The following is a 25950-nucleotide window of genomic DNA, read 5'->3' on the forward strand; positions in this document are numbered from 1 at the left end:
TACTCTTAAATACAGGAACAAACTGGAGGGGTGTTGGGTGGAGGGACAGTCTAAATGGGTGATGGGCATTAAGGAGGGCACTTGTTGGGATGAGCACTGGGTATTTTACGTAAGTCTTGAATCACTAGGTTCTACTCCTGAAACCAATACTACACTCTATGTTAACTAATTTGAATTTAAATGAAGAAATATTTAAAAAATAAATACTTGAGGTCTTAAAAAAATAAAAGTCAAATAACTATCTTCTTCCTGCTCTAGCATGTTTTTAAAAATAATTACGTTATTTGCTTTGAAACTTCAATGAGCATTCAAAGGAGAGCAGTCCATTTTTATGCTCCCTAAGAAGATGTGAGATTTGTAAAAATTTCAGAAAAACAAGTCCAGAATGAATCCCATTTCAAAAGCTAACCATTTTACTTCTCTCGAGGGTTCTTTAAAGTACCAACTTCTACCTGAAATTATTTATTACCAAAAAAATCAAATGTACCTCACCTCCTACAGAATAAAAACCAATAGATGATGTTGAGTATAAGAACTTGTTAAAACTTGCCTCTCCCTTCCTTCAAAAGAAAATATTAACAAATTCAACAGAGCAACTAGCATAAGGTGAATTCTCTATATGTAGGAATCTCAAAAAGTAGAAATTGTTAATATTTCCTCTTTGTCTCAACCCATAAACACTTGCAAATACTTAAAATGTGGAATCTTAGCAGTGGATAGAACTTTAGAAATCGTCTAGCACAATACCTTTGTTCCCATGAGAACCTTTTCTACTTGACTTTTGTCTGCAGTCTGAGAACAGTTGTTTCCAATGACAGTTAGTTCATTCGTCCTGGAAGAAGCCTCGTCATTTTCTTAAATGAAAGTATCAGAACTGAAACTTTTATGCTTACATCTACTCATTGGTTCTAACTAGGCCATATGGAGCCATGAAAAATGAGCTCAACCATTTCATCATCATAGATCCTACAACAATTCCATTTCATACACATTTCAAAGTCTTCAGTTCTCTAAGCTGCCAATTGTTCCAACCATTCTTGTTGAGAAAATGAGAGGAGTTAAAATAATGAGGCTGAAAATCAGTCTGATCGAGCTCTCAGTACCAGCCCTGTCCTACATGAGTTGCAGGTCCTTGGGCAAGATATTTAATCTCTATGAAACTTATTTTCATCTGGGAATAACACCATTTAATTCACAAATTTTGTTATTAAGATTAGTAGATCCTGTATGTAATTTGCTTAAAACAAACAAAAACTTTGAAGAAAGCGTTGATATTTTCTTAATGGTTTTGTTTTACCATCGTCTCTTGGGATGTACTTCCCTATAAGCTGATAAATCTCCAAAAATAAATGAGTCTAATAAACATAATAAAATTCCTATTATTATTGAGATTACTACAGTTAGATACCCAGTCTACCATTCATACTATCACGTACTAACAATTTAAGAAACAATTCTATTTTCTGATTATTTTAAATAGATACTTCATGCCTGTATCTGAAGTTTTTGATCTGTAGTGATAAAAATCACAAAAAGCTGGTCTACTTGATAGACTCTATTGGACACACGAGTAAATTAAATAACGTCAGGACATGTTAAGATTAAAGCACATGCAAACATGCACAATATCAAAATGGAACAAACTCCCTTATCTAGCTAATACTCTAGGGTATGAATCGGAAACCTAAGGTACAGATTCTGTGGCAAAACTCCAAAAATATGTATTCATAAAGGCCGAGCTTTGCAAAGCAAATAACAAAACCAGAAATGTTCCTTCTTCTCCAAACCTTGAATTACCATGATAGCTCCAGTATGTGTGAATTCTCAAATACTTATAAAAATGATACCAGACTTTAACTGAAGGCAGAAATATGTGAATATTTATTTTGTCCTATATTTTTGTCTCCAGAATTCATTGAAAATCTGTAGAAGAATAAAGCAGCCTAAGATTTCAAACATGGTAATCCTACCCCTGGGAATTTAAAGACAAAGATCGTGTGCTAAAATGGCAGCGTTACACTCTCCAGTTCCATCCACGTTGCTACAAAACCGGAGAGTGTTATGCTAAGTGAAATAAGTCATAGAGAGAAAGACAGATACCATATGTTTTCACTCTTATGTGGATCCTGAGAAATTTAACAGAAGACCATGGGGGAGGGGAAGAAAGAAAAAAAAAAAAGGTTAGAGTGGGAGACAGCCAAACCATAAGAGACTCTTAAAAACTGAGAACGGGGGCGCCTGGGTGGCGCAGTCGGTTAAGCGTCCGACTTCAGCCAGGTCACGATCTCGCGGTCCGTGAGTTCGAGCCCCGCGTCAGGCTCTGGGCTGATGGCTCGGAGCCTGGAGCCTGCTTCCGATTCTGTGTCTCCCTCTCTCTCTGCCCCTCCCCGGTTCATGCTCTGTCTCTCTCTGTCCCCAAAATAAATAAACGTTGAAAAAAAAAAAAAAAACTGAGAACAAACTGAGGGTTGATGGGGGTGGGAGGGAGGAGAGGGGGGGTGATGGGTATTGAGGCGGGCACCTTTTGGGATAAGAACTGGGTGTTGTATGGAAACCAATCTGATAATAAATTTCATAAAAAAAATAAAAATGAAATTAAAAAAATAGATAAAAATGAAATAAACTGGCAGCGTTGCTACCATAGCAAAATGCACATTAATTGACTTGGCATTTTGTGAATTGTACCTCTGCATGTTTGGATCTAAAATAGTTCTCATATATAGGGTTAAAACTTTGAAAACTACAGAAGCAGACAAAATAATCAATTATTTCCACCATTACTAAGTCTTATGGCTGGCCTTAGTTGTCATTATATCAACTAAGGTCTAGATGGCAGGAATGGTATTTGTAGCTCGATCACTAAGAGATAGCAACATAAATAAGGCTCTGGCTTCTATTTTTAGTTTGACCTCAATAAAGTAGTACAGAGTTACAGCTGCTTCTCAATGATTTGATTAGCTATTCAAATCACAAGGTCTCATTTTAACAGACGTGGTGATCCTAAAGCATGTGTGAAGTGTTGTGGTTTTTTTTAATGTGTGGGGATTATGCAAAAAAATAAGACATGAATGCTTTTATGATACATTAACTCAGTTTAACTTGTAGTCCAACTACCAGAATGGAAATTCTCTCTCAATTGAAGAAATTTGCATATATATGCACCCATACACATACATTTATGTATGTGTTCACTTGTCTATGTATATTATCAGTGTGTTTAGCTTTTTAATTTTACCAAATTAACTTTTTAAATATTTTTACAGTACTTTCACAACTCTTATCTAATTTTATCCTTACTATGTACGTTCCTATATATGGAAGAGGTGAATAGATGTGAGTGCCTTCAAAAGATGAAGAAATTAAAGTAAAGATCCAATACATTTCACCTGGTCACAAAGGAAGACACAGGTCTCTTGACCTACAGCTTTGGAAATCTCAACTAGATAGTATTTAAAAAGAGAGAAAAGAGACAGCAAGAAAAAAAGAGAAAAGGAGGTAAGGAGAGAGGCAGATAAAGAGAGAGATAAAAAGAGCGAAAGAGGGAAAGAGACTCTACTCAGAAACATTTATATGATTAAAGTACATTTCTTCCTTGTGGCTATCTCATTTCTTTTCCAAGCCTCTATTTTAGGATAATGGCAAGACAAGACAGTGAATAAGTATATCAGTGAGTGGACATGGGTGAATATACTACTTGGAAAACACTCTGCGAGGTCCTGTGGAATGAAGATGGAAATGTGACTAGTTTAAATATAAAGACAACATTGCATCTGTGACAACACGGATGGAACTTAAGGACACTGTGCTAAGTGAAATAAGTCAGAGAAAGAAAAATACTGCATCCTATCACTTATACATAGAATCTGAAAAAGCTGAAGTCAGAGAGTAGAACAGTGGTTACCAGACACACAGAGGTAGGGGAAATGGGGAGATGTTGGTCAAAGATTACAAGCTTCCAGTTATAAGAAAGATAAGATCCGGGGATCTAATATACAGCATAGTGGTTATAGTTAATAATACTGTGTTACATACTTGAAAGTTCCTAAGAAAATCATCTTAAATTTTCTCATAACCAATAAGAAATGGTAATTATTTGAAGTGACTGAGGTGTTAGCTAATGCTATGATGGTTATCTTTTCAAAATATAGGTGTATTAAATCAACATGTGTATACACTATAAACTTACACAATGTTATAGGTTAATCATATCTCAATGAAACTGGTAAGAAATAGGACATAGTTCTTTTCTTAAATGAAATTTATGGTCTAATAGGCATAAGCATGAAAACCATAGAAATATACTAATACAATTATTTATATTAGCAGAATGAATGTACACACAGAAAGAATAGGGAATAAGCTATTCTTTCACCCACTGGTAGAGTTTTTAAAACTACAAAATAAAAACTGTCATAGTTCTGCAAACAGTGATTAAGGAAGAAAGACCCAACTCATGACTCTGGCCTTTTCACACAAGACTCGGGTCAACTTCGCCAAGACTTTAGAAAAGTGTTCAGGCAACAATAGCCATTTCAGCAAAATGCCAATTTAGTAAATTGTAGTTGGATAACCTAAGTTTTGCCAAATAGAAAATGTTGGCCATAACATTATTACATCGCAGGCTGAAAATCTGATGAGGTTAAGTTCTATTAAACTGTTGCCAGCTTACAAGAGTCAGGTGCTAGCAAACGTATGGCAATTTTCTTTCTGTTCCAGCCTTAAAGTAAATCTGACTCCTCTTGTCTCTTTTTTTTTTCTTTTTCTTCTTCAGACAGTGGTGTATGTAATATCTTTCATGTTGTTTGAATGACAATATTACATTTGAGTAAATATAACACTGTTATTAATGTTAAAAATTCTATTAATAGCTTCTTTCCTTCATTAGGCTAATCACTGTAATATTTTTGCCATTATTTTGATGACGAATAGAGCAAATAAAAAGATGAAGAAACAGTAAAAAAAAATCCCCCCAAAGCCATGGTGATACATACTTATTTTTATTTTACATTATTAGCTGTTATTTTCTCTGTTACTTGGTATGTATCAGTCAAAAGATTAACATCTTCACTTTTAAATTTATTTATGTTCTAGTTCACTGAAAAAAAAATTGGGGGAGTTAAATTTGGCACAGTTCAGAAGGTCAAGCAACTGTAGGTTAAACCTTTCTTAGCTATTACCTATGCAAAGAAAGATAAGCCAGAACTAATTTTTTGTACAAAAATAATAATATTTAAAGTTAAGGGGATTTAAAATCCATTTTAAGGCTGCCCCACACCTATTCCTTGTATTAGAGATTCTATGGAAGAAGAAAAGCCAAGGGGGGAATAAAAGAGTTAATGGTTAGCTTAGAAAACTCATGGCTAGTATTTCTTCTTGCTGGTCTGTGAATGTGTGGTAATATTATACTCTTTTAGAAGATTAGGATTTTATTTTTAGGTAATCTTTAAAACCAAAATATTTCACTATACTATTAAAAATCAAATTAAATTTTTCTTCATGACTGCATAAATTAAGCCTGACATCAATACACTTTACATAAGTATATTTATAATGCCATGCCATTTTCAGAGATGCTATTGTTTAAAACACCATGCATTCTGTTTTCAATCATGTTAATACTCTTGTGGTCTTAATATTAAAATATTACATTCCTTTGATTATACTTGCTTTAATTTTTTTTCTCCAGAACTCACATCATTAAAGTATTTTTTCCGGAATTTCTCCAAATATATTTACCTTGTCCCTATGACAAATGTGTTTAAGAGCCTGAGACTATCATGACAGAATACAAGTTACAAAACTGCATCAAATGCATGTCTCTACTCTTGAAAAAGCTCATACTTCATTTTGAAAGTGCTAGGTATAATGTAGCACCTTATGGGTGATGGCGTAAGAGACAGCTGGGAATAAAATAAGTATTGCCTTGGCTTTATAGAGATACTTCCATAACAAACTAATCTAGTATTTCAAATATAAGAGTTTAACTTTACAGAAGTAAAAGCAACATGACAGAAGAATATGTATATATATATATATATATATATATATATATATATATATATATATATACATACACACACACAAAACATGACTAGTGGAGATATAATTCTAAGAGCAGCAACAATGAAATGGTATTTATCAGTAGAGAAATTGTTAAACATTTTAAGGCACATCTACAGTTGTTAGGTGTGGAGAGTCACAAGAAACTGTCCTTCAAGAAGTCCAGTCAATATTTTCATTGAAGCCAAATTGTCCCAAATCCTTTGAATAGCTAATGGGTTAAACTACACAACCCACATCCACTGGTAGCTCTCCAATGTGCTGAAATATAAGTGCTTCTAATCATAACTAAGAACTACTTAAAATGAAGGCTATGTGAGTCAACTCCAAAAGGCAGAAGAGCTACAGGGAATCAGGAGAGTTTCAGACTCATTTGATACAAATGACCTTATATTGATTATTTATCAATATATAATATCTAAAATCCAGAATAGATGTAAAGTTGATTGCATTTGCTTTCTACTGGATCACTGTATAACCAAACTCTCGAGGAGAGAAAAAAATGGAGCTTTAGTTTGTAGTGAGAAGCAGACAGACTCACTTCAAGTTCTGCATAACAAGTCTTGTATTAAAGGTGTTCTCATGTAAGAAGTCTTCTTGGATTAATTCCACCTCTTTTTTTTTTTTAATGTTTTATTTACTTTTTAGAGGGAGAGACAGAGCACGAGTGGGCGAGGGGCAGAGAGAGAGGGAGACACAGAATCCAAAGCAGGGTCCAGGCTCTGAGCTGTCAGCACAGAGCCCAATGCAGGGATGGAACCCACAAGCCACGAGAACATGACCTGAGCTGAAGTCAGACACTTAACTAACTGAGCCACCCAGGAGGCCCTAATTCCACCTATTCTACGTATTCCTTTATACAATAAGTTATAAACGGCATTTTTATAATTTATGCTCACAACTCTTCTCATGTATTTTATCTCTCTCAAGTTGAATTCCATGCTTATTAATAATGTTGAGTTTTATAGCTAACTTTTTATTATCTAAAATCATGTTTTTATGGAGGGTCTCAAAAATCCTTTAATGAATAAAATGATAGAAAAGAAACACAGTGACCACTTTTCTTACCTTTTTTATTTTTCTCAATGACAGAAGACAACTGTCAAAATGACCAGTTGCTAGAGTGACAAGTGCAACAAATGCAGATGGATCAATAAACAAAAATTTCCCCTCTACCTCTGGTTTCTACCTATAATTTTAGGAAATGGTAGCCTCTTTATTCCACAGTTTTAAAACACCTATGGTACATTATAATCAAGAGACTATATGCAATTGATATTGAAATAATTTGGGAAAAGATTTGGAAAGCTCAGCAATAATCTAATTTTGATGTAGATTTAGATATTCCCTACACAAGTGCCAAAGCTTAAATGTAGAAGGTAAAAACTGATAGCATAATTAGAATCAAGAAAGCATTTTAGGGGCACCTGGGTGACTCAGTTGGTTGAGCATCTAACTGTGGATTTTGGCTCAGGTCATGATTGTACGGAGTCATGGGCTCAAGCCCAGCATTGGGCTCTGTGCTGAGCATGGAACCTACTTAGGATTCTCTCTCTCTCTCTCTCTCTCTCTCTCTCTCTCTCTCTCTCTCTGTCTGTCTCTCTCCCCCTCCCTCCCTCCCTCTGCCCCTCTCCCCAAATTGTGTTATCTAAAAAGTAAAAATAAATTAATAAAAAGGAATATATTTTAAATCTATAAACAGCATTAAAGATCAGCTAATCCAAACTGTTTATATTTTAGAAGTGGGAAATATTAAGATCCAGAAATATAAAATGACTTGCTTTAAGTTACAAAGAACAGTGCTAGGACCAACCAAAAGTCATGCCTCTTCCTTGCCACTTTTCTTTTCTGAATGTTTTCCTTTTAGAATTTGTGGCTTTTAAAAAAAATATATTGACGGAGTCACAAGCATCTTAAAGCCATCAGAGCATAAGTACAACGATCTCTGATGAAGAGTAGAAGGTGTCATACTTTGTCAGCTGATTTTTGCCTTTTTCAAAATGGCGGAAACTAAAATGTCCAAAAGACATTTGCAAGAAGAGACTACTCTGATCTAAATCATTCTTTCTTTAAAAAAAAAAAATAATGTTTATTCAATCCTTGAGAGAGATAGAGAGACAGTATGAGCAGGGGAGAGGCAGAGAGAGGGAGACACAGAATCTGAAGCAGGCTCCAGGCTCTGAGCCACCAGCGCAGAGCCCGATGCAGGGCTCAAACTCACAAACCGTGAGATCATGACCTGAGCCGAAGTCAGATGCTCAACCTACTGAGCCACCCAGGCGTCCCCTAAATCATTCTTTCTAAACACATTTCAAAAAAAAAAAAAAAAAAAAAAAAAAAAAAAACAACACACAGTTGGCAAGCTCCAAGGGTCATGTTCACCAATAAAAGTATGTTTTATTAAAATCTTTTTGATACAATAAACATTTCAATTTAGGTCTTATCATTCCGTTTTCCTGATAATAATGCCTATAAACATGTGACTAAGTGCATTTGAAGAAAAAAAAAACTCAATCTTTTCAAGGGCCTAGTGAGTCACCTTTGAATAATATGATGCATTTTTAAGTAAAAACCAACTTTTTCCCTTTGGACATGTGTCTATATCATATGTACTACACAAATGCTCTAAGAAAGAGTGACACAAAGAAAAAGTCTTCCTTCAAATGAACAAAATTATCTTTTCTCAAAGCTATAGTACACAAGATCTATTACACTTTCAGGTTAAATGCAGAAGACTTGGCAAAAATTTAATTTCTAAAATGCCACATAAAACCATTTAACCATACTCATCATATACTAATTAAAAAATATTTTTTAGGGGCACCTGGGTGGTTCCGTCAGTTGAGTGTCCGACTTTGGCTCAGCTCATGATCTCGTGGTTTGTGAGTGTGAGCCCCACATCAGGCTCGCTGCTGTTAGCCTGTCAGAGCAGAGCCTGCTTCAGATCCTCTGTCCCCCACTCTCTGCCCCTCTCAGAAACACTCTCTCAAAAACAAACATTTAAAAAGTATTTTTAATATTTCATACCTATAAGACCGTCCACATATAACAGCCTAACCAAAAATTATGTTGTTGCTGAGTCTGTAGAGAAACCAGTAAGCTCATATACTGTTAGTTGGAGGGCATAATGATTCAACCTTAATGAAGAATAATTCTACATATCTAGCAAAACTCTATATGCATTCATCTTCTGACCCAGCAATCTAGGAGTTTGCCTAAAAATGTATTTCCACAAGAATTAAACATATGCACAAAACCTTGTGGCATATTCATTGTAGCATTAATTGTGACAACAGAATATTGGGAAAAACTAAAATGTCTAATCACAGAAGACTGGTTAAATACACTATAATAACTTCATACTACAGAGTATTAGATGTACAACAGAAATGAGAAAATCTTTATGAACGAATATGGAGTGATTTCTAAAATAGGCTGGTAAGTAAAAATATCAAGGTATGAATGACTATTGTATTTACTTTTTGAGTAAAAAAGGGTAAATGTAAGCGTATGTATACATATGAATGTACATAAATGCACTTATTCAAGTGTATGTAGACACGTAAGTATGTGTATATATTTGTAGCATGCATTTGAATGTACACAATATGGATAAATGAGAACATAATAAAATCTACTTATGGGAATGTCAGAACAAAGTAGAAAAAATAAAGATGAGAATAAGATTTGCCCAAGCACAATTTTTAGTTTTAATTCTAAACCTAGAAGCATTTTACACTTTCAAAAAAACTACCTTAAAAAGGTTTAAAAGTCATACCTAATATAAAGACAAAGAGCAAAGAAACTTAACTCCATATCAAATTGATGACATAACTATATATAAAAAGTAGTTAATCCACGTAACTTTCTTGGTGAGAAACATTCTAAAGACAAAGACACTGCAAAGAAATCTAAAACTTAGTATCAATAACAAAATCACAATACCAATCTGGTGGGTTTGTTCTTAGAATTACATTTTTAAAATATGTACAAGATAAGGGAAACTTATCTTGTGGGGTATATGAGTATCCTTTCTGCTATCTTTAGAATAGTGGAATAGTAGAATCTTTCAATTCTTCTGAAATCTAAAATTGTTCTAAAATATGGAAATTTATCTAAAGAAATAAGTTTACTTAAGGAAAAATAAGTGCATATGCAGAAGAACTAAGTATAATATTTGACATAGAAGAAATAATTGATCTAAAAAAATCACCAAATATCTCAAAGATAGTGAACACTCACTGAGCACTTAATGTTGTCACGACTATTGTTTTGTTATTGCATTCTGATAGATTTTTGGGGGTGGGCATTAAATTTTGTGTGACATGGTACATTCAACAGTTTCTGAGTCATGAGATCAAGCATCATAAAATCATTCAACCATACTCAGAGATCATTTTCCAAAGTTACCTTATAATTATACTCTCTATAAGGTATTACATTTATATGTATACAGACATATATACGAAGAGAAGTAACTCCTTACTGTTTTCAGGGGAGATTCACACATTACCCTACAAAAGCCTCATAGTGACTCAGCAAAATAGATAGGGCAGGCCAGGACATCTCCCTTGAACAAATAAGCAAACAAGGGTCTAGAGATGATTAAATACTTGTTCCTGTTCACACAGCTCATTTGTAATGAAGTTAGGACTAGAATCCTACTCCCTCCTAGCCCATTGTTATTCCTGACACATGCTACATCCTCACCTATACATAGGGGATTAGGATCTATTTAAGTTAACAAGGTATTGGCTTTGCAAAAATGTTACGAATTTGTTGTATTTCATTTAGGAGAAAGGTGACTCTCCTGCCCCTTTATAGAAAGTATTCTCAAGGTAAGGTCTCAGAAGATACAGTTTGCTCTACAGAATCTAGGGCATGGTGTACATTGATTAGGAAACTCACAGAAGCACCAACACAGGGGAAAATAAAATTTATAGACATTTCTCTCTCAATACATTTCTGACATTATAATAGAGTACCGTTTTATGCAATGGAACCTGTGTGATTATTTTACAAAGTCCTAAACAATCTAGCTTCATCTGACTCTTTAAACCTTGTCTTCTACTATTCTTCAACATAAATTCTGCTCATTACCCTGATCTACTCATTGTAAATATTCATTTTGTTGCCTTTGTACCACTCTTTGCTTCTTTAATTCCTGTTGTTTCCCACTAAAGAATCCTCTCACTAGCCCAACCTCAAAAGAATATAATGAAAGATCATGGAGTATCTCTCAGATTCTAAGCCTTTAGAAAGGCAGTAACCGGGGTGGCTGGTGACGATGCGTGCCTGGCAGTTCTTAACAGTCTATACTGAGTGTGCATTATGAGCTTTTGCTTCACCTCCTTCTGTGGATGCAGGAAGGGCAATTTATAGCAGCAAAAATCTATTGAGCACTATGAATGTAACTTAGGTAAAAATTACACGTACCCAATGAATAACTCAAGATTCAGCCTTCCTGTGTATTCTAGGAATTTTCGTGGTCTTTGGAGATCACGGTTCTGGAAATCTCTATTTCTAGATCACTCATTGCTAAAGAACACATCTGACACAAATTTACACTCTCATTATCAAACTCATCCACTGATTTTTTTGACTGGTTACTTAAACTGTATCTTGCTATTTAATTGAGATGATACCTTTCCAAATGTACATTGCTTTACAGATAAAGGAAAAGACAATTCAAAGTTGTCTCTTTCAACAAGTATCCAACATGTCATTTATGATAATCTGTATACTTGCATTTATTCTTGACAGTAATTCCATGAAGTAGTGACTGCTGTTCCTTTTTCTCAAAGAAACTAAGGCTCAGGGAAGTAATACAACTTGTGAAGGTTACGTATGCTGACACACGCAAAGGAGGTTTTAACAATGTAGGGAATTAAACTTGATCCACTGTCTACACCATCTTCTTGGCATATCATTATGTAGCATCAATCCAGGAGCCACTCTAGTTCATCTCCTATAGTGAGTGTGTGTTACCTCCTTCATTAAAGTGGAACCTCTTTCAATAAGAGTATTTCAATACTATGTACCTTATGTACATATTACATCATCTACCATGCTTAGCATATTACTGAAAACATTATAAGCCATTAAGAGGTGATTCTGACTAATACATGATTCACTTGTGATATAAAGTCAGCATCATAACCATATTTTTGGAATGGAATTTCTATTCTTATTATATGACACAAAGATATCCGCTGGTCAGCCCTGTTAGAGAAAGGTTAAACCTCTCACTTTTAAGCGGGTTTAACTTCTGAAGATTCAGGCTTAATCACAGTTGTTTAGGAAGAAAAGCCACCTCACTATCCATGACCCAATAAATTAGGATCAGAACATCAGAATTAAAAGACACAAGGAGATGACAACTTCCCACAAACCACACTTTCTGCTTTTATGGGTATCTCCAATAGCCATCACTGTAGCTATGAAATTAAGTCAACTCTCCATTAGCCAACACTTTAGTTTTGAGATTAAGTCTATAGTTGTAAGCAATGTGGAAGCCCCAAGAATGTAAGCTCAATGGGGACTTAGTCTTCAAAATAACACATGATATTCTTATCTTGGGATCTTTCTCAGTATTTTTTCCCACTTTGACAAGTTTCTATTTCCAGTCATACAAATGTAATCATTACGTTAAAAAAAAAATTACCCCTTCATGTTTATGTTATGTCACAGTACTAACTGGAGCACGGGGCTCAATTCCAAATACCTAGGTCCTATAGTGTATACTTCCATTAGTTAACTGTGATATTGGACAAGTTATTTCATTACTTGGGTTTTTGGTATCCTACTGGATAAATGGAGACATTTGCACCAAAGAACTGAAAATCTTACTCCTAACTGGAAGTCTTCCTGAATACTGTATTATTTTGAGGGAGTTCAGAAATAAAATGGCAACAGAGATTACATAATTTCCACCTTCACTTTTCTAGTGTAAAGCATACTTTCTTGTAGCGTATGTTCAATAAACATGGGATGACCATATATGTGAGTGAGTGAATACATGGCTGGAATATAGAACCATTAAACATCTTTACACTTTCATGAATTTCTAAGTGTATAGTCTCACAAACATGGAAATTTGTCCAAACCTGTCCTCTTGATGCTACCCTGTTTATCCATGTCAAATATCAAACTTCACAAGAATTACTCCTTTGTACTTCTTTACTTATAGGGTCAATAGGGGAATATGATTACAATGTGGTCCTAACTAACTTAGTGATTTAGAAAAAATTAAATTCTAAGTACCTAAAATCTAGGCTTGATCTCCAAATAGATTTTTTTTTAAAGGAGAATGTTGACATAATGTGAGCAAACAAATGGAAGTGGAAATGCCACAGAAAATATAGAAACTATACGTAGATAAAATTACATGGGCATTTATATGCAAAATTAGAGTATGGTTTCCCCAGGTGGCCTCCACAGCACACTGTTTTGGAAAATTCCCATAAAAAAAAGATTTTTATGATCAGATTCTTTGGGATGTGATGTATCATTTTATAACCTTCTGGAAAGTCCTGAAGCATTATAAGTGTATGAAAGCTTTGAAAAATCTCACTTCGTTAAATGTATTATTTCTCAAACTTGCTTGACCATAGAATCTACTTTCTATAGAATACAACAATTAAAACATTTTCAACCACTATTTAATAGAACACACTACTAAGCACAAGACATAAAGAAAAAAAACCTAGCAGAGCACATCCTTACCCTTGACCAAATGCATTAAAGCCACTCCTAAACTGCAGTCCTTTTAATTAAAAATAAACAAAAGAACCTCTATTTCATTATATTATCCATGAATATATCTAGTACTCCACTTTCTATCTTGATCCTGACACCCCTGGGTGACCTTACATGATATAGACAGTGAATCTGTGTCTTCAAAATCTTGGAGATATAACATTATTTTGAACCACAGACCTCTTCTCTAAATGGAATGCTTTAGCAGAGACTTTGAAGGGCTTTTCCAATATGAATGTTTCTCTAAGGCCTTAGTTTCATCACTGAGGGTCAAGGAATCTCGGTGCTAAAAAGAAATTACAACTGCAAGACTATATCATTAGCCTCACACCTCTTTCAATTAACTCAAGAGCCATAATAAAGATCAGAATCATTCACAACTCAGAGGCTATATAAGCAAGAATCATAGTGGTAAACTCAAACCTGTGAGCCAGTTTGGCTTTCATTCATTCACTGCGAAAGTATTTATTGTAAGCCTAGTAAGTATGTGCTGGTAACTGAACTGAAAACAGTACTGAATTCTGAGGAATCAAAGAAACATTAACGCAGTATGACAAGTTCAACACTGAGGAAGGTCACAATCAAGAGACTGTTTTTTTTTGTTTTTTTTTTTTTCTTCTGTTTTTATTTATTTATTTATTTATTTATTTATTTATTTTTTTTTTTATTTTTTTTTTCTGAAATTTATTGACAAATTGGTTTCCATACAACACCCAGTGCTCATCCCAAAAGGTGCCCTCCTCAATACCCATCACCCACCCTCTCCTCCCTCCCACCCCCCATCAACCCTCAGTTTGTTCTCAGTTTTTTACAGTCTCTTATGCTTTGGCTCTCTCCCATTCTAACCTCTTTTTTTTTTTTTTTTCTCCTTCCCCTCCCCCATGGGTTCTTGTTAAGTTTCTCAGGATCCACATAAGAGTGAGACCATATGGTATCTGTCTTTCTCTGTATGGCTTATCTCACTTAGCATCACACTCTCCAGTTCCATCCACGTTGCTACAAAAGGCCATATTTCATTTTTTCTCATTGCCATGTAATATTCCATTGTGTATATAAACCACAATTTCTTTATCCATTCATCAGTTGATGGACATTTAGGCTCTTTCCATAATTTGGCTATTGTTGAGAGTGCTGCTATGAACATTGGTGTACAAGTGGCCCTATGCATCAGTGCTCCTGTATCCCTTGGATAAATTCCCAGCAGTGCTATTGCTGGGTCATAGGGTAGGTCTATTTTTAATTTTCTGAGGAACCTCCACACTGCTTTCCAGAGCGGCTGCACCAATTTGCATTCCCACCAACAGTGCAAGAGGGTTCCCGTTTCTCCACATCCTCTCCAGCATCTATAGTCTCCTGATTTGTTCATTTTGGCCACTCTGACTGGCGTGAGGTGATACCTGAGTGTGGTTTTGAGACTGTTTTTTTTTAAATGTATGTTTGTTCATTTTTGAGAAAGAGAGAGCACACACGCATGGGGAAGGGGCAGAGAGAGAGGGAGACAGAGGATCCAAAGAGGGTTCTGCACTGAACAGAGAGCCAGAAATGGGGCTTGAACTCAGAAATCCCGAGATCATGACCAGAGCCAAAGTCAGATGCTTAACTGACTGAGCCACCCAGGCACCCCAAGAGACTGTTTAAATAGTAAGGCTTAGAAAGGAAACCCCTAGGTGATGTCTTTCCTGTAACAAGGAGGTGCTCAGAGTATTAATAATGTTTTGAAATTTGTAAATGAGTGCTGTTTAGAATTAGGTCATTTAAACCTGGATACTGTTTGCAATACAACAACTACAACAACAACAACAACAACATGAAATTCTTTCACTGAGTGGACTCAGAGAGGCGTTTTCGAAGTCAGGACTGCTCCAGGAGTCGCTCAGAGGGCGGCTCCCCTGTGGCCTCATTAGCGGACTCTCATAAGGTACACACAGAAGCAGTGTCCTAGATTCCCACACACCAACTCTGACATTTATAAAGCACTTGCAGTCCTGACAAGATCAAAAACTCAGCATTCTTTCAAATCTCATAATAACTCCCAAACATGCCTGGCTCAGGCTGAGAAACTGAAAAGTGATAAAGCACTTATTAGATTTAAAAACACACACGCGTGCACGCGCGTGCACGCGCGCGCGCGCACACACACACACACACACACACACACCTTGGGGATTATGGGCTTGTCCACTTGCCTCCTGCAGCACGAAGCATTTATTTGGTTTTAATAACACATTTTCTCCTTAGCAAAGGCTCATTGCATTTTACCTCCCAAACTAGACTCATCTGCAATTACTATGGTCCTATGATATTGGCACATTTACCAACAGACGGCGGCTTTCCTGTTAAACTGTGGGCTTTCAACCAAAATCTCCTGTGGCTACACTTTAACGTCAGTGTGAGACATCTTGGTGTCACGTTGTACAGTGACTGGAGCCTTCCTCATTGCTAGAGTGGGCGTGAAGAACGTGTGGCGATGTGTTTACTGAAACTATGTTCTGGGCTGCTGCTTGCACAAAGATGATACTCTGGGTTTCTTAGTTTTTCAAAATAGTGAACATACCGTTTTTAAACATAAACATGATAGCCGAAGTTTATTGTGTACTTACGTGCCATGCCCCGTCATTATTTTTTATCGTGGTAAAAAAACACATTACATTTACTGTCTTAATTTTTAGGTGTACGAATCAGTCAAGTATTTTCACATTGTTGTCCAACCGATCTCTAGAACTTTTTTCATCCTGTAAAATTCAGGGGTGACTGGGTGGCTCAGCCGGTTGAGCATCCACCTTCAGCTCAGGTCATTATCTCACGGTTGGTGAGTTTGAGCCCCACATCAGGCTCACTGCTCTCAGCACGCAGCAGGCCAGAGTCTGCTTCTGATCCTCTGTCTCCCTGGCTCTATGCCCCGCTCCCCCCATGGTGCTATCTAAAAAACAAAAAAATAAACAAACAAAACTGAAATTGTACACCCATTAAATACTAATTACCCCTTTGTCTCCCCTAGCCCTTGGAAACCACTTTTCTGCTTTTTGTGTCTATGATTTGGGAGGCTTTAGATACACTTTATGAACAGAATAATATGGTATTTGGCCTTTTGTGACTGAGCACACTGTCCTCAAGGTTCATTTATGTTGTAACATGTGACAGGAGTTTTTACTCTTCTACTTTGTAAAGGCTATATGATATTCATGTATGTGTGTGGTGTATAAATCATGATCTACATACACACACCCCCACACACAGGAATATTGTGCATATTACATTTTCTTTATACATTCATCTGCCAATAGATATTTGGATTGTTTCCACCTTAAGGCTATTATGAATAATGCAACAATGAACACAGGTGTGCAAATATCTCTTCAAGATCTTTCTTTAAATTCTTTTGGCTGTATACCCAGAAGTAACATTGCTAGATCATATGGTAATTCTACTTTTAGGTTGCTTTTTTTTTTTTTTTGAGAAAACTTCATGCTATTTACCATAATGGCTGCACCAGTTTTCATCCCCACCAAGAGTGTAGGATTCTAAAAATATGCATCTTTTCCAACATTTGTTCTTTCTGTCTTCTTGATTGTGGTCATCCTAAGGGACTTAAATGATATCTCATAGTGGTTTTGATTTCTATTTCTCTTATGATTATGTTAAGCATCTTTTCATATGCTTTGGCCATTTATATACCTTCTTTGGAGAAGTATCTATTCAAGTCCTTTGCCCATTTTTTAATATGGATATTTTTATTGTTGTTATTGAGTTGTGGAAGTTCTCCATATATTCTGCATACTAACTCTTATGAAATATATAATTTGCAAATATTTTCTCTCACTCCATAGATTTCCTTTTCACTCTCTTGATTATTTCCTTTGATGCACAGAAATTGTAAGTTGATGCAGTCCCATTTGTCTATTGTCTGTTTCCTTGGCTTTGGTGTCATTTCAAGAAATCACTGCCAAATCCAAAGTCCTGAACATTTCCCCTATATTTTCTTCTAGGATTTTTAGAATTGTAGGTTTTATGTTTAGGTCATTAATACGTGTGTGTGTGTGTGTGTGTGTGTGTGTGTGTGTGTGTGTGTATGTATGTATATATCATAAGGATCCAATTTCAGTTTTCTGCATATAGATACCCAATTTTCTCAGCACCATTTATTGAAGAGATCTTCCTTTCCCATTGTAGTCTTGGTACCTTCGTTGAAAATCATTTGGCCATATGTGTTAAAGTTTACTTCTGGACTCTATTCTGTTCCATTGGTCTACATATCTATCTTTATGCCAGTACAAATATTTATTATTATAGTTGGGTCTTAGGTTTTGAAATCAGCAAATATGAGACCTTCAACTTTGTTATTCTCTTTCAAGAGTGCTTTGACTATTTGGGGTCCCTTGAGATTCCCTATGAATTTAGATTCCCTATGAATTACCTATGCAAAAGACATCACTGGGATTTTGGCAGGTGTTGCACTGAATCTGTAGATCATATTAGGTAGTATGGACATTTTAACCATGTTAAGTCTTTCAATCCATGAGCACAGGTTGTCTTTCCATTTATTTATGTTTTCTTTTATCGTATTTACATCATATCATTTTAATAATCCTTTAGTAAATTCCTAGAATATTAAAGTAAATCTGTAGGCAATATGATTCTTAATCCAAAACCCTATTAGCTGAAGTCCAAGAAGCTTTGAAAACCGATGAACACACACACACACACTCAAGAAATAGACACAATTTTTAATTTATATATCCCATGGAGTAAGATAAAAATATCGATGGCATTCATTAATGAGTCTTATATTCATTCAGCACTAAAGCATCTAATATGCATGGTACATCTAATGTGCATGGTACTTGGGATACTGAAGTCACAGTGAGTGAGAGCCCTGCCTTCATAAAGTTTCTGGATTTTCTGTGGGTAAATGATCTATAAAAGCTCAAAATTATTGCTAATCCAATGCCATTATTTCTTTTTACAGTTAAATCCTGCCCAGATTGAAAGTAAAATGTCTTTCTTTTCTTGCAGTCACCAACAATCATCAATATTGCTGGCTTTAAATAAAATCATGCAAATTTGAATTGAATTCCCTTTGCTGCTAATTCTTCCTCTTCCCTTTCCCCTCCATTTCTGTCTTCCCTGAATCCACATACCACTGTAGTAGTGCTTTATTCTCCAGTGTCATTCTTCAAAAAGGACGGAATCAAGGCATGAGGAGGTAAAGTAATTTCCCAAATGTGAGAAACCCAAAAGCCAGCAATAAAACTTTGAAATGGGAAGTTTCCAGACTCCCAGTTCTGTGTTCTTTCTTACTTGTACCTGTGATTCTACTAATAGGAGCACTCACAAAGGAGTACAGGTTGGTGAGATAGCAACTTGCCTAAGAGAGGCCATTTCCTGAAACCCATGTGTATGGGGTACTAAATAAAGGACTATGAGTACCTCATTTAATTTACTCCTTCAGGACTATGCGAGGCAGACACCATTTCTGTTCTTGAGTCAAAAATTGCCAGAAGGTTGCTTTTGAGCCAACAACTAAAGTAAACAAATCAGAAATCTCTTTGGGTCTCAACTTGATCTTCTTCTTTGGAAGTGACTGGACTAGACAAAAGACAGTAAGCCAGCTTGATCTCAAACTCTTGGTCCACTCAAATGGCATAGCCCTCTAAAGCTAAGTGTTGAAAAGCCCTCAAAGATCATATCTAGGCTCACAAGCAAAAAGTTCAGATTTATTATTATTTTTTTCCACTGAGGCTATAAGAGGTGTGTGTGCATGTGTATGGGTAGGCATGTGTGTCTGTATTGAGGTAGTAGGGTTACTGCCCGTGTGCTACATTTTTTTCATGCCAAGGAGATATTGCAGCCCTCATTCACTGGAAAGTCCCAATTCTAACCTTATATACCACACTCATGTACTACAAGTCTTTAACTTTCTCAAAATTGAAGCAAAGATGAGGACTCTGTCACACCTCAAATAAGACTGAGAAAGATTTCCTAGCAATGTCAATTAAAATGCCAGTAATAATAAATATTTGTGCCATTTGAGTCCTCAGTACAACTAAAAGGAAACCATTAGCCCTTTCACATAGAGGGCCATGGGCCACACACAGAGACATTTCTGGAAGGTAACAGAGTAAAGAGCAAGAGGCGGAAAGCTAGAGCCAAATTCCAAACTACTCACTCACTGATTCCAACCACTCCAAGCCTCAGAATCCTTATCAACACAGTGGGGAACATAAAAGCACATATTCCATATGAAAGTTGGGAAAATTAAGTTAATAAATACAAAGCGCCTAATACGGTATCTCACAATCCAAGTACTCAGTAAATTATTACTGAATAAAGAAGAATACATTTATTTCTAATGTGAGTACAAAAAACATTATGTATACCCAAATTACACCATTTGTACAAGGTCAAGTTTCTACTTGGATCTGCTCCAAGAACTCCTAGACTACTTATCTACCTCTACTGTCTGCATCTCTCCTTATGAGTAAAGATCATCTTTTATGTTTCCTTTGCTTCTTTCACAGAAACAGAAGTCACCTGGGTGACTCAACCTGTTAAGGATCTAACTCTTGATTTCACCTCAGGCATGATCTCATGGTTCATGGGATTGGAGCCTCACATTGGGCTCTGTGCTGACACCATGGAGCCTGCTTGGGATTCTCTCTCTCAACCTCTCTCTCTGCCCCTCTCCAACTCGTGCTCACTTGCTCTCTCTCAAAAAAACAAAACAAAACAAACAAAAAACACTATTTTTTTAAATGAATGTAAGAATAAACACAGCCCTAAAGAAGAAGGAAAAAGAAAAACAGATGTTGGTGTTCTTAACATAGAAAATATCTACCTGACTTTCAATGTTTGTGTTACATTTACAAAGGGAATGTAAGATGAAGCGGGGGAGGGAATAGTGAGGTGAGGAGGCAAGAAGTGAAAGCCAACATGTTTAGGATCAGAAAAAGGAGAGGTTTACCTTCCTTCCTCCGCTCATCCTTTCTGTCCTGCTATAGTCTGTCCACTCAAAATTCGTATGTTGATATCCTAACTCCCAAGGACAACGGTATTAGAGGTGAGGTCTTTTGGAGACATTTATCTCATGAGAGTAGAGCCCTACTACTAGGTAAGATTAATGTTCTTATAAAAGAGACTCCACAGACCCCTCCCTAGGACTTTCTACCATGTAAGAACACAGCAAGAGGGAGCCAGTTAGGAACCTGACATGACCTGAGCCGACATCAGATGTGTAACCAACTCAGCCCCCTAGGTACCCCTGTGTTGTTTGGTTATAGCAGTCCCATGACACATCCTTCCTCACTTTTTCCTTCCTTTCTGGCTGTGTCTTGGGGGTAATGGTAATTCACGTTGATTATTTAAAGAATAAGAGAACAGGGCACCTGGGTGGCTCAGTCGGTTAAGCGTCCCACTTTGGCTCAGGTCATGATCTTACCGTTCGTGGGTTTGGGCCCAATGTTGGGCTCTGGGCTGACAGCTCAGACCCTGGGGCCTGCTTCAGATTCTGTGTCTCCCTCTCTCTCTATCCCTCCACCACTCATGCTCTGTCTCTCTCAAAAATAAATAAATGTAAAAATAAAAAAGAATAAGAGAAAGGGAACATGAGAGAGGAAAGAACCAACATGCCCAAGTAAACAGGCACAAAAATCATATGTAATTAATATTTACAAGCAAAAGAAAAAAAGTACAATTTTCATAGCAGTAGGCTTAAAATTCATTGAACAATATAATGCTTCATCTTTCTATTTGGCCTTGATTTTCCACTCTCCATCTCTTATTAATCACTTTTACTCCTTTGGCTTTCTTTCAGCCCTAGTACAGCTATAAAATAGAAAAAGAAAAAAAAAATAAACATGGAAATAAAAATTATTCAGTTCTAAATAATTAATGGAGATTTTAGTAGGTGGGAACAAACAGTAGTTCAACAGATAATTTTTAAAATATAATCCAAGAGAATTCTGTGAAATAGGTGAGAAAACTGTTTTCCAACTCTTCATATGGTTGCCTCAAATTAATTAGTGAGGGCTGGGAAATGTGTATCCTTACTCATTGCTAGTGGAAATGTCACTGAGACACCATTTCTTGAGGGCAAGTTGGCAGCATACATGAAAAGGCTAAAAAAATATCTATACACTTTGACCCTTCAATTATTCCTTTAGGGAAAATTTTCTAAGGGAGTCATTAATAATTTATGCAAAGATTTACCTACAAGCAGATGTAAAAGGCTTAACTTTTATATTGAAAAATGAGGACCAGACATTATAAATGTCTGACAGTGGAGGAATATTTAAATAAATCACTTTTTAGAACCAGGTATTGAGAGAGGATTCATGCCATGTGTAGATGTTCATAATAGATTAAGTACACAGGATAGATCATGAGGCATTGAACACCCCATATGACATTTTAATAAAAAATATGGGAAGGTCCTTTTTTGATAAATGCAAATTTCTTATAAGGTTTAAATCTGAAAAAAACTGTTTTATCCATAGTTAGGTGTGCTGACACGGGTTTTATTTCCATCAAACTAAAATATGTCTTATACTCCTAACTGAATGTAGTCTTTCACACATAATCTTCGATAATATATTTCTAGCATTCGGGTCACATTACTAATTTTTGTTCTTTCCCTTAAAATGCCATTTTTACATTTTCCTGAGCTCCAAATTCTCCCCAAATTATGTATCCTTAAACTCATGGCCAACAGGTATATTTTAGTCTTAACATTGAGCTTTAAATGAGGAGTAAATGCCCACAATATTAAACAGCTGCATCAAATAGTGACATGCAGAGATTGCAATCCTGAAATGATTGATCAGTTGCCTGGTAGACAGCAGCATCTTGATACTAGAGTCTAAATGTCAGTACTTCAGGGATGCATCAAGTCTACGTTTGGTTTGTGAAAGATACTTTGGGGTCTCGTGAGTAATGTTCAAGCAAAGATGAAAATTCAAAGAGTGAAGAAATATGATATGTGAGCATATCAGTCAGGGTCCATCAATTCTTTTAACACATATAGTTTAATCTATGAAAACTGTTCAAGAGATATAGGAGAACTGGAGAGGCAAAGGGCAATATGTAGGTATCACAATGGTAGAAACCACACACAAAAGGTGCAGCCCCTAGGGCGAGACAAACACAAAAATGAAATTGGAAGTATCAGAAATGAGAACAGGAACCATTTTATTGATACTCCACACTTTGTGTCTAATTTTGTCCACAGCCATGTTCTTAGGAGCACTTTTGACCAAATTTCTGTTGTTCTATTGATAACCATGAAACTGATCTGTTTCTTATTCTGGCAACGGTAAAGGAAATGTCTCATGGCTGAAAGGACTCAAAGGATTTCTATCTCTGAGAACCCCTCAAATAAAAATATTTTCCCAAGTATCAATTTTTCACGAATAACATGGCAATATACAGCTTGCATGGATTATAAAAACACTAGATTGATGGGGGGTTGGGGGGGTGGGAGGGTGGAGGGTGGGTAATGGGCATTGAGGAGGACACCTGTTGGGATGAGCACTGGGTGTTGTATGGGAACCAATTTGACAACAAATTTCATATTAAAAAAAGAACACTAGAAATCTCAAGAGGACATTGTGCGCAATGTGATTAGCAACCCAAGATAAAATTACTAATGGGATTATACAATTTTAGAACAGAGTATAATAAAAATGAGTTTTACATCACCCCCCCCCCCCCCCCCGCCAAAGAAAAACATTACTTATTTGGGGATGTATTCAGACTGGCTGATAACAGAGTAATTGGACGACATAAATGACATAAACAATCAAAAAAAAAAAAAAAAAAGAAAGAAATGCGAACACCCAAGGAAGCCCCCAAGGGATCTAGGATCTAGAATTCTGAAGAAGGTCCCTTGTCCTTCGTCCTTCGCTAGTGCTGGTGCCTTCAGGGCTCTGGGCGGGTAGGGGTGGGGTCTCCACAAAGCTAAAAACCACAATCCTCAGAAAAGGGTGCATCAATTTCACTCTGGGAACATGAGAATAATATGGAAACTAACACCAGCCAACACAGGAATCAACTGCTGCCATGGGTAGTAATCCCTTGGTGAGACACAGTCAACCGAATAATGAGGAAATAGTTTTTAAAAAACGAATTCCTTTGCCCACCTACTCTCCTCCAATTTACTCTTACTCTCTCAGTTGGCAAGACCTATCAGGGAACCAAAAACAAAGGAGGATTATGGTTTGTCCAGTCCCAGCCATAGTATCACAAAACAAGGTACACAAGAACAGATTTGGAGTTGAGTGACAGGAACTTAGAGAAAAACAACAACAACAACAACAAAAAACCACATGGAAATATACGCACAGGGAACAAAAAAAGCAGCATAATCATCAATATGCTGGCAGTAGTTATTACTAGATGGTGAGAGGCTATGAATGATTTAATTCCCTTGGTGCTTTCCTTCATTTTCCAATTCTTCCATAAAAAAAAAATAAGTCATAGCAATTCTCTTATACAAAAAAGACGACTTCTGATTAAAAGAATGTTAAATGATATCATGTAACATTTGGATGTGAAAGCCTCTGGTATGTTTGAGGGCTTTTCAGAATGAAATTTCTCATTTACACTAATTTCCCTAATGGCATCAAGAATAAAATGCGAGCCCCTGTTTACCCAGCTAAACAATGATTAATGCGAAGCATATGGAAACACATGGTAAGACTAATGAATAGTTTCTCTGTTTGAACATGGAAATCGTTTCGTGAAATTGGCTAGCGCTGGGTTTAAATGAGGTTACTAGATCAAAACCAAAGATTAATCAACTGGTTAATAATTTTGGCAACAACCATTGGCAATAAAAATAGGATAAAATAATTATTAAGGAAATAAGCATTTCCTAAAGAACAGTAAATATCGCAATACTGGATATTATCTTATTCTGTTTCAGTGGCAGGTTCCAGTTTCCCCTGTGACTTCTCGATTGTAATCATCATCATCTCTACCACCACCACCACTGCCATTATTATTGAGCATTTACTATACGCTTAATGTGTGTTACAGAATTACTTCGTTTCCTCACAACAATCCTATATGTTATAATTCCCATTTTTGAGTTCAGAAAATTGAGCCATAAATGGTTTAACTATCTTGCCGAAAATCAAACAAGCAATAAAGGCAGAGCCAGCACTTCAAAAGGAGTTTAATTTGGGGGCACCTGGATGGTTCCATGGGTTGAGTGTCTGACTTTGGCTCAGGTCGTGATCTCACTGCTCATGAGTTCAAGTCCCACGTCAGGCTCTGTGCCGACAGCTCACAGCTCAGAACCTGGAGCCGGCTTCAGATTCTGTCTCTGTCTCTCTGCCCCTTCTCTCCCCCGTCCTCAAATATAAATAAACATCAAAAATAATTTAAAAAAGAGTTTAGTTTCTTCAGGTTATTATTATATTATCAATTTAAAGTATATTGTTACTAATAAATTTAAATACTATTATATTAATAACTTCAAGGTATATCAATTCAAATTCCAATTATTTATTTTGTTGCAGTATTACTTTATCTGTGGTCCAAATATGTAAAATACCTTAAATTCCTAAAATAGAATATAATACCTTCATCTCTCCCCATGCCAATTTATATTATTTAAATTACAATATAGTTGATAATATTCCAAAAACAATAAAACTATGAGAGCGTCATGGATTTTTTAAAATTTTTTTTAATGGTTTTTTTTTTTTTTATTAATCTATTTTTGAGACAGAGAGAGACATAGCATGAGCAGGGGAGGGGCAGAGAGAGAGAGAGAGACACAGAATCCAAAGCAGGCTCCAGGCTCTGAGCCGCCAGCACAGAGCCCAATGCGGGGCTCAAACTCACGGACCGCAAGATCACGACCCCAGCGGAAGCCAGATGCACAACTGACTGAGCCACCCAGGCACCCCGAGAGCTTCATGTTTTAAACGTACCTTTCACAGAGAGTATTAACGCTCAAATATTTTACCTCAAACAAATACCTATTTAAAATTTGAAATCTTAATATGTTCAAGGAATGGTCTATCCTTATTATATATGATCTTATTTGATACTGAAAGTGCCTCTGGTACTCTCTTCTTTTGGGGGGTTGATAATAGTAGTTTCTTCAGGATATATGCCTGGCTGGGACGT

The 25950-nt window shown here is 36.2% G+C and overlaps 1 protein-coding gene across 1 annotated transcript in view; it reads right to left on the reverse strand.

Annotated features, from left to right (window-relative positions):
- SGCD (sarcoglycan delta) overlaps nt 1–25950 on the reverse strand; it is a 564070-nt gene that overhangs the window by 468803 nt on the left and 69317 nt on the right. The window lies entirely within an intron of this gene.

Source organism: Prionailurus bengalensis, chromosome A1, assembly GCF_016509475.1.
Source record: "Prionailurus bengalensis isolate Pbe53 chromosome A1, Fcat_Pben_1.1_paternal_pri, whole genome shotgun sequence".
In the NCBI taxonomy this organism is placed as follows: domain Eukaryota; kingdom Metazoa; phylum Chordata; class Mammalia; order Carnivora; family Felidae; genus Prionailurus; species Prionailurus bengalensis.